Genomic DNA, 10,975 nt, shown 5'->3' with positions numbered 1-10,975 from the left:
TTTTTGAAAAAACTTCCTTATATCCATTATGAACCTGGCTGTCTCTCTGTACACACACACACACACACACACACACACACACACACACACACACCAGGAGTTGTAAGGTTAATAGGCATCCAGTCAGTTAGCTAGTTAGTATCCATTTCAAACAGGACAGTGGTAACAACAGCAGGCTACGGACAATTTTAAGTTTTAGATTTTAAATAGGCTATATACATTTCAGTGGGAGCAAGGGGACGGTGAAATGTCGCTGATTTTACTACAGAGCAGGACGGTTTGTAGGGTAGCAAACATTGTCGGAAAACACGTTTCCCACACTGCAGGTTACCTGGGTGTAATGTTTTTCAGCTAAAAAGAAACATGGCCTGACTCCTACCTAACTATATGAAGAGTAACTGAAGGTTAAATGCAGCTAATATGTCCTGTTTTAAGCCAGGTACTTACACCTCCGCTCTGCTGCGTCTCAGCCACCATCGCTCTGGCAGTAACGGCGGAGCCAGAGTAGGGGAAAGGCGAGCTGGAACAAACCATTTTGGGAGTGGGGGGGGGATATCTATACTTTTGTTGTTAAACTGTTACGCCTCAACCAAGTACTGTATGCTTGTAATATTTTAGTAGTGTGTCTCACAAACGGCAAATATTGTCAAAAAAGTAAGAAGTCTTTTGCATACTTTTGGGGGTGCTTTAATTAATTGGCTAAAATCGCCCCTGGTGTGAATTTATCTTTATTTTTGTTTTTGCAGGAAACATTAGTCCGACTTCTGGAGGGGAAACAATCCTGCTACTCAAAAGAGATCCAGCAGCTGCACGACAAACACAGAATCCACTTTAGCAATTAGAATGAGTGAAGCTACATAAACATTTAAGTTAGCAGAGCTTGCCAGCCATCATGGAAATCCGATAACAACACGGTGGGGGCTCGCTTCACATTCAAAATTTAAACGAAGGATTTTAAAAGTATTTGGTGTGGGTTAAAGCAGTACACCAGTAGGCTATACGTTTGACATCCACACAAATTTCACTGAATCACAACAACAGAGGATCGTCGTACGCATAGCGCACATAGTTGCTAGGTAACGGCATGTCGCCGTCATCCCGGATGTAGGCGGAGCTTAGCGCGAGAATCCCTTTGATCCTTTGATGTCTTATTTGACGTTGCGTTAGAAAAATCCCCAAATAGGGGTTAGTTACCCTTTCAATTTAGTAAGAAGCATTGCTTCGCAGTCGAGCGCATCGGTTAACAGAAAACATCAATACAAATACAGAGATGAATCATTTGACTGAAGTTAGGGAAAGTATAAAATGCAAAATTAACGACTTCTTTATGAAGGTTACCGAAGAACAGTGGCATGCACTGAAAACAGGGTGCGCAGATGAATACACCAAGCAGGTACTTGGCATGTTTACATCTGACTTGTTTCATATCACCATGTCTGAACTCATGCCAATGATTAAGGACTTTGAGGGTGGTGTCGACCCAGCTGAGAGCCTCAGCTTGGGGGAGACAAGTTTACAGGGAGTCGGGGAGAAATCGAAGCACTGTGCGTGCTGCTCCCATTCGTCCACCCAGCACATGAATCAGGAGGATCCACAATTAGCTGATCTGGTATCAGATTCAGAATTAGCACAGGGGCCAAAAAATGGACCAGTGGATGGTGTGAAGATGGTGGACGCTCAACTGTTGGACCAACAGCTGCTCGTTAAAGAGCTCCTAAATGCTGTAGTTGCACGCGCCTCGAGAAAGGCAAAGGTGCCGCCAACAGACTCAATTCAACAGCAACTCTTCCCGGCTCTGTGGGCGCAAATTAAAGAAAAACCTCTAAACATCAAACAAAATAGACTGAAAAGTCTTGAAAAAGCTATTTTTAAAGACATTACAAAGCTCCTGGTTATTCCACCTGATCACGTTATCATTGCGCTACCAATAGTTCAAGAAGTGGTCATTTATGTATTTAAACATCACCTCTTCCGAAAGAAGCGAAACCTACTTAGAAGGCTATTCGCATGGTGTGGAATTACTGAAGATGATGGAGACCAACCATCAGAAACTAAGATCTCCAAAACACTTTTACAGGACTTTAAAGCTAATATATTTCCTGTACCGTGGGAAAAATCACTACCTGGTGTTAGAGGCAGCTCTTATGATGCTGACCAAAAAGAGCATGTGAGCACACTTATTCACGCTGTGCTCTCACATGCTGCAAAGCCTTCCCTCCACAAACCTTCCGTTAAACTTCACAAACTACTGTTAGACAAGGTGATGTCTGATGACCGCATCAAAGACTTGCATATTAATGAGAAAAAATTAATAGGTCTGGATGAGGTCATTTACCAAGAGCTCCGCAACAACACATTCTGTGAAGACAAGAATATGATCGTGTTACTGAATGACGGGGACCCGGTAGTGCAAAAATTGACGATCAATATAATTAAAAAGTACTTGATCGAGTTGATGGAAGATCCAGCCCTTAGCACGGCTGAAGAAGTTCAAAAATACAGGTCTTCTTTGGAAGTCTGTATTGAGGACTTGGTGAAGCATGTCTTCGAAAATGCCGAGTCACCCCGCTCTCCTGAAAAAGTCGATGCCATCTCCAAACGGCTGTTCAGTAAAGTCTGGCCGCGAATCAAAAAAATTCAAATCCCCGCTGAACATGTGATATTCCTCAGTGACATGGTATACAAGTCTCTCATAGAGAAATGGGAAGACCCAGCTGTGATTCTGACGTTCATGTCATTGGAACACAGGTACGTTTATGATGTCATTATTCAGGTCTTCAAAGAGCATGCCGTAACTATATTGGAAAATCAACCTTTCATCAGCAGATTCTTTTCCTCTGTGGGTCGAGCTACGGGGTTCGCACACAGACAAAACAAAATGAATGTTCTGTAAGCAATCCATCAGGATTGACTGTAAATATTTATTTAAAATCATTTGGACAGTTTAAGTGTATTAGTTGACATCAAACTCTTTAAATTGGCTAACAAGTCATTTTATAAACCCCACGACCGGCCGAGGCAGATGGCCGTCCCTCACTGAGCCTGGTTCTGCCGGAGGTTTCTTGCTTTTAAAAGAAAGTTTTTCCTCCCCACTGTCGCCAAGTGCTTGCTCAGAGGGAATTGTCAGATTATTGGGGTTTTGTTTTTTGTCAACTAATACACAGCTTATCTTATTGGGCACTCTAAATTGATTTTTTTTTTTTAATTAATAAAATTCTAAAAAGATTATATTGTGAATATTGTGTGTTTTTATTGTCACACAAATGTCTACATTTTTAGCCTAGACTGAACACGTGTGTGTGTCATTGTATTCAATCAAAGACCTCTGACCTCACATTGATACAGGATGACAGGATATTTGTATGTAAACTATAATGTGATATTTAGAATCCACATATATCCACATATATTGGTATATAATTTCCTAAATGTTGCCAAAGTGACCAATCTGTAAAGTTGAGGTTACCAAAAATTGTGTTGAACCCATCACATGGGTTAAATTACCATTAATGTTTGGGTTAAGATTTCTTCTTATTATAAAATTAAATTCATACAAACTAGATTCAAAACAGATTTTCTCAAAAAATCTTTTTATTGCCATATGACGTTGCAAAACCACACCCAGGTGTAATGAAGTTTACTTGCTGATTCGTGCATGTATAGCAGATACTTATAAATATACCTATAGAAATATGCTGGTTGAGCCAATCATGCAATAGAATTTAATTGCATGGGAAATATCTGAAGTGCTGTGTGTGTGTGTGTGTGTGTGTGTGTGTGTGCGCGTGTGTGTGTGTGTGTGTGTGTGTGTGTGTGTGTGTTCTTGTCTAGCTACCATTTTTGAGGCTCAAAACGTGGTTTTAGTGTCCGGGTTACAATTAGGTTATGGTTAGGTTTAGGGTAAGGGTTAGGGTTAGGCATTCATTTTTAATGGTTAGGGTAAGGGGCTAGGGAAACCATTATGTCAATGAGGGTCCTCACTAAGATAGCTGAACGGGGTTGTGTGTGTGTGTGTGTGTGTGTGTGTGTACTCCAGTGCTGCCAGTATGGAGGGAGATCCTCTCTCAGCCCTGTTTACTCCTGCTTTTATGGTGGATGTGGACAAAGCGAAGAGGAATGCCCAGAGGATGATTGAGCTCTGCCAGAAACTGGGAGTCCAGCTTAGTCCACACATGAAGACCCATAAAACCCTGTATGGATTCATACGCTTACGCATAGACACGCACACAGCACATGCTTACAGACTTGCTGTGTATACAGGATTCTGATGAGGTCTCTGTGTGTGTCTAGTGAGTGTGCTGACATTATGACGGGTGGATCACAGAGGTGCATAGTGGTTTCCACCCTGGCAGAGGCCTGTTTCTATGCTGACCATGGATATGATGACTTCCTCTATGCCTACTCTTTTCCCTTTGATAAGGTTCTCTCAGTTCACACTTTAAATGTGTCCTTGTTTTATATTCTGTGAAATCATAAAAGCTGTAAAAAATTAGAAATGAAAAAAATATATTATTAATAACTGAGCCTGCTGAAAATGTATCAACTATGAATCATATTTAGTAATATTATCACTAGCAACAATACATATATGTAAATATATGATACATGTATATCGCCATAGCACTTGCATGTAAAATAGCTCCAGTTCTATGCCATTACTTTGACATAATTTCTCATCTATTTTATATTTGTTAGTTTTTAATGTCTCAGCTGTGCTTTCTGTGCCATTTCTAATGTATGTCTCTGTGTGTCTTTAGGTAGAGCGTTGTGCAGCCCTGTCAGAGACTGGATCTCTTCCAGATTTTATTGGACCATCCTGATGCTTTGGAGCAGCTCCGAAAAAGACCCCTGAAAGATGGTCGGCAGTGGCACGTCTGGCTCAAACTCGACTGTGGCAATGGGAGAGGTAAACGTGCAGGGAAACCGCAATAGATCTAATCATAAGTGCCTGAGCTACACTTCACCTCTCTGTTAACACGAGGTTTGATCATGCGTCGGCTCTTTGTCATAGCTGGCATCCTGCACTTGGAGCCAGGAGCGCTCAAACTGGCTGAAGCCATCGCTAAGACGGAGGGCGTGGAACTTACAGGAGTGTACGCCCACTGTGGGAATACCTATTACTGCACAGGAGTTGAGCAAATACAGGCTGTTGCCCAGGAAACCACAAAACTGACTCTGCAGTTCATGGAAAAGTAAGCTGAAAGTTTAAAAAAATACATGTACACTGACTCATTAAAGCTGCTCTAATCAATAATTTTATCTCACTGGCTATTTAAGAACACACACGACATAAAAGCTGTTGCTCATACTCTTGAAAAATTAGTTTTTATGACCTATTTTAACATCTTTGTTTTAGTTTCACAGCCCACAGGTTTCTTGTATTGAGTCACACAGCTTTGTTTCCAGAAGCAACAAATAAATCATACATCATATCTAAAAATGATGTATCCCATCTTTTGCACCAGGCTGTAAACATGTTTATTTCTCCTCTAAATTTGAGCATTTTCTTGTGGGTGTGATTGACTCTTTTAGAGCCACCTGGAAGAATAATTCTGCATTAACTTTGTCCTTCAACTGGTTTTTTGTTTGTTTGTTTTGGGGGTTTTTTGTGTCAGACTGAAGGCTGTTGGCATCACCTGTAAGTCCAGCATTGGCTCCACCCCTACCTGTAGCCATCCAGTCAAAGACATGGCGCAGCTGAGCGAGGTCCACCCAGGAAACTACGTCTTCTTTGGTGTGTACACGTAGACCCACTGTTTCCTAGTTTAAAGGTGACGTGTAAAATCCACTTTTCCGTTATTTGTTGTGTTTATTCAATATCCCTAGCGTGACCCAGACCCTTTGACTTCACATCAGATGGGAAACGTAGAATCGAAAGAGCCCTTTGCCCTATATAAACAGTCCCTGACCGTACTGTGCTCTTAAGGTCATGACACATAGCTGCCTCTTAGTTTTGTCTACTTGCCCAACATGTTTCTAGTTCACTTCGGGACCCGTCAACGTTTAAAGCTACAGGCGCTGAAACAGCCTGTTTGGAGCAGAGGTTTATTAAACAGTCTACAGGTATGACAGGATAAATGACCTTATTGGTATTTTGAGCTGAGGAATAGTCGGGAGACATGTCACACTTAAAATATATTTTTCAAAAGGGCCTTTAATTAACAATTTCTTTTAAATGTATGTTTGTGGCATACAGATGTGCAGCAGTCTACGATTCGCTCATGCTGTCCGGAGGACGTGGCTGTGAGGGTTCTCACAAGAGTCATCGGTCACTGTCCACACAGGAACCAGCTCCTGATTGACTGTGGATGGCCTGGAATCAGGTGGGTTCAACTTCATTAAGTGGGAGCTAATATCTATCCCCTATGTTCTGTTTTTTGTTTTACTCATCACTGCTATCATCAGTGTAAGCTCTGTTTTGGAACAACCATGTAAGCTTTCACCTACTCTTGCTTGTGTCTCTCAGTTTGGACGGAGCTGGAAAACTTCCCACTGGATACGCTGTGATCGAGGGGCATCCAAACCTCAAGTAATGCTTTAAAAAAAAAAAAAAAAAAAAATCTCAGTCTATTTTAGTATATTTTTTCTCTTTTACTCTCAGTACCAATGTTAAATGTGAGTGGCGTTTCCCTCCAGGTTGTTGTCTATGACCCAGGAGCATGGACGAGTGGAGCCCATCTCAGGACAACTGGACTACAGCAAGTACCCCCTGGGCTCTCTGCTCACACTGATTCCTGTTAGGGTTCAAATATTGAGGAGGAATCCAAAATAATAATTATTGACCCGGCCTGGTGCAATTAGACGAAGATTTTAATGTACACATGTGGAGTCCAAACACTGTGCAGATTCAGCGTTGAACTAACTTACAATAATCAGAACAAAGACTTTATAGGGTTGGCAGTCTGCCTGTTGCCAGGCAGACTCAATACAGCATACGTCAATCCAAAACCACAAACGTTCAGTTAACTTTGAACACAGTTTAAAAAAGAACATTGTCTTCGGCTCGAACCCAGGTGCTTCCTGTCACCATCCTGCCCAGGCTTATCTTCTGGAACATCAGGCCCACGTTCTGCACAAACTGTCACTCATGCAGGCACAACTTTGCAGTTGCAAGCAAAACATAATTAAACTCTTACCTATATAAATGAGTCTATCTAATATGTGTGTGTATGTGGGTGTGTGTGCTGTCCTTTACTTCACCCTTCACTTCATCAGCCACCAGACAGAAGGCCAGCACGTACACAACTGAAACTATGTGTGTGTATGTGTGTAATAATCTTGACTTACATGTAAAATATATAAAACAAATGTTTCAATCTAATACAACTACTTAAAGCTTAATCAAAGCTTAATCAAAGATAAATGCATAATAAAACAACCTGCTCAAAATACTTGCGCTCAGACTCTGCTTTCGGTTTCCCTTCCTGCAAAGCATGCAACTTCAAAAACATGTAACTTCCTGTCTTTACACAGAGTATATTTCCTGTCCCTGCAGTCTGCACAGAAACATTTAAGATCATAGGAGCATTGAAAAGCATTTAAAATTATAGATTCAACTCAACAGTTTAAAGTGGTTCTTCTTGGACCTGTAATAAAGACTAATATAATACCAATATATTTGAACATCTGAATGCATCTGCATGCAACATCACTATTAATAATGAAATGGTAATGATGATTATAGAAATAGCAGCAAATAATAGCAGTAAAATATTTCTACTCTTCACAATTCCCTCTCTTGTGGTGGCCCTCAAAGAGGGTCACCACACCACTTATATCATTGCTCTGACCCTCTCTAGAAATGCCAGCTCCCCCTAAGAACACTCCATGAGTAAAGTTAGGTTCTTCCTCGGTCCCTCTCTCGTGGAAATCAGGCCTCCTGCAAAGGAAACAAAACACCTTTTCCTCCTACGGCTTGCCAACTTACTCTGTTCCTCAATTGCTCTCTTTATTCAAACTTGGTTCAACCTAATATGTTTGGGAGTCTTTAATCAAAAGCATAAACCTAATTATCTTCTGACTTTCTGACTTTTGTTCCTATATAATCTTAAACATCACTCATCTCAATCTACAGCATTTTAACAGTTTTACAGCACTGCTGTCATATGTTTCCTGTTGTTCACTCTATTCAACATCCTGTACTGTCACAGCTCTGGCCTAAAATCACCTTTCACAAGAAAAATCATCATAACCACTTATTCTACACAAGGATCAAAGAAAAAACAACCATTTTAATCAACTAAGTGTAAACATATAATATAAATAATATTATAATAATATATAATAAATTTCATCATAGCTAAAAGCTGAACTCTAACTGTATTGTAGAACTCACATTTCCTGTGTTATAACCTGTTTTAATATATCATTTTATTTCATTTTTGCTGCTCTTAATGGAATGGTACATTCTAATTATATTTTATCAGTCTTAACCAAAATATATATAAGCTTTCCCCCCTTTGCTCCTGGTTTAAAGCAAAAAAGAAAAATCTTGGTCACTTCAACAAGCGTTCGTTATTCTGTAGCTGCATTTTATATAATAAGACTCATGTGGAGCTGCATGTGTTATCTCAATATTTTACATGTCACCCAATTTAGTTACAAGCGAAACTCCTATTCAGTTAAATGCTAAATGGATTTCAGGCCTCTGGCCTGGAATCAATACTGTCATGTGTGTTGATGAACTCTATATGTCTGTAAGCGTGCGCAGCCTTCAATGCTCTGTCATCTTGCACAATAAATTGCTTGGACATCGCGCCAAACAAAGCTTTTGACCTTCAGTTATTGACTTGAGCAACATTTCTTTAATAAGCACAAAATGCAATGTGTATGAAATCATTCCTGTGTATGTAATCTTCAATACTATTCATTTGGGTCAGTAACACTTTTAACATCCTCGTAAAAAGCTCTCCTCTACCCTAGAAATAAATCTATTTACTATCTGTTTCTAAAGCCTACATTATAACAACTTATCCTAAAAATCAAAAAGAAACCAAACATTTTCTACTCCTAAAATCTTCACTATTTTCCCCAAAGCATATCCTTTATTCCCACAGTTTCCCTTTAAGTTTGGTGTACAACTTCTTATCAACACCAGCAATTTATCTTCTAAACCGAATTCAGTTCATTTTCATCCTTTAACTTAAACATGAAAATAACAATTCCTGCCTCAGTTTTACCATATCTAAAGTATCACAAAAAACCCCAATAAAATCATCCTAAACCCATTTCAAATTAAACAAATTAAACCTTAAATCCCTCTCTTTTTTGACACATCTCATGTGGCAAAAAACTCAAAATGCTTCACCCAAGCTTAACAAATTAAAAGGAAAAAAGGTTAGTCATATCATCTCTCCAAAAACTTCAGCCATCCTCCTCTCAGGTATTTTGCTCCGGCCCTAAAAACCTGTATTTAAGGAATAAGATCAATTTAATCATCATGTCAAATCTTCTCGAACTCCTGCTCCCTTCAAAGTCTGGATCCTTGGAATTTCCTGGAAACAAAACCTGTACTTTACATTTCATACTCAACTCCCCCTTTATGATCCAGTCTGTGTCATGACAAAAATAAACTTAAACAGAACAGTTATTAATCATGTGTTACCTCAGTTAATGGTAACTTGAGTTTCATCAAACAATGTTTCCCTTTTAGCATTTAGCATTCTCCCAACAATATAATGTAATACCATAATCTAACCCCAGTCGATAGAACAGAGGTTTTAGCAAACATCAGCAACCCAAAATCAACATCCCCAGATTTAAGTCCCCCACTTGTCCTGCTTATGGCAAAAGCAAAACAAAGCATCCCCTTTCTTTTCCCCACATGGTAAATTGTCTGTCCATATTCATTCATCCCCACCTTGGTCCAGTCACTCACATTCACTCACACGCATTCACACATGATATTTGCTGATATGGGGCCTTCCACGCAAATAATGAAATGCTCCACATCACCAAAACGAGCTCATTCGTTTGTTTTATTTCGTTTTCCTTTTTAGGAAAATAGTTCTCTATACTTTTGACTGGATTGAATCGCTACACTCCTTTTAGACAGAGACTCGCAACCAATCAGGTCTCCACCGGTAGACTCCTCCGCCGCCAATTATGATCTGGAAAGCCCACCTGATTTTCGTACTCGGTAATTTTGTCAGCGCCGTTAGTTCACTCTCTTCCAGGCCTGCTTCGAACAAAAATGAGAAAAAAGAGAGCTGATTATTAGCTCATCAAAGTACAAAACAAAATCACCTGACAGGTTTTTTCTGAGTGCACTACTACAAACTTTCAGGCCCCTCTCAGACATATCCATGTTTAATCAAACTCCCTCTCTTGAAATAGAAACAACAGCCTCAAAAATCTGAAACACCCCTTCTCTATTGGTGTTAGAGTTTACCATGTCAGCCAATCAAAAAAATGATAAGGCAACATGTGACATTTGGTTGTTTAGGGAGAAGGGGAAGTTTTAGGAGTGACACCATGACGGAAAGCGGGCGAGCGAAAGAAAAGAGAGAGAGAGTTTTCATATGTGAGACATTAGTGACGTTTAGCGTGTTTGGAGGCTATAGTTAGTTTGTTGTGTAGTTATTGTTTTGTATTGTGTGTCGGTTAGACTGCTGAATTTCATATTTGATCTAAAAAAGCTGTCAAAGGCAGATTCCAGTGTAAACGCTGTCTCCACATAGAAAACTGGACTGTTGCGCCTCCAGTTGTCAGACATGCAGTGTTTAGGCCTGTGGTGTTCTCCTCTGTCTTATACTGAACACAAACTACATTTTTTGGACTGGCACAAATAATTTGTGTGCCTTCTTATTTGATGCAGCACACCTGATTGTTCTGTAAATAGATTTAAATGGTTATATAAAAACGCCTGAGGCCTTGGCTGCATTTTTAGGTAAATAGTACCATATAACTTTTGTTGTTTCCAAAACTTGTGCATAATTTTTAGAAATGTACAATTTCTATTTGCATTTCAAGTTAT

At 39.8% G+C, this 10,975-nt stretch overlaps 1 pseudogene; it reads left to right on the top strand.

Annotated features, from left to right (window-relative positions):
- Positions 1-1,432: 1,432 nt before the first annotated feature.
- On the top strand, positions 1,433-6,893 carry LOC120443417 (annotated as a pseudogene).
- The last annotated feature ends 4,082 nt before the right edge of the window (positions 6,894-10,975 follow it).

The sequence above is a fragment of the Oreochromis aureus genome, linkage group 13 (assembly GCF_013358895.1).
Source record: "Oreochromis aureus strain Israel breed Guangdong linkage group 13, ZZ_aureus, whole genome shotgun sequence".
Lineage (NCBI taxonomy): Eukaryota > Metazoa > Chordata > Actinopteri > Cichliformes > Cichlidae > Oreochromis > Oreochromis aureus.
Note: the sequence above shows the minus strand (reverse complement) of the source record. Positions and strands in the feature narration are given on the sequence as shown.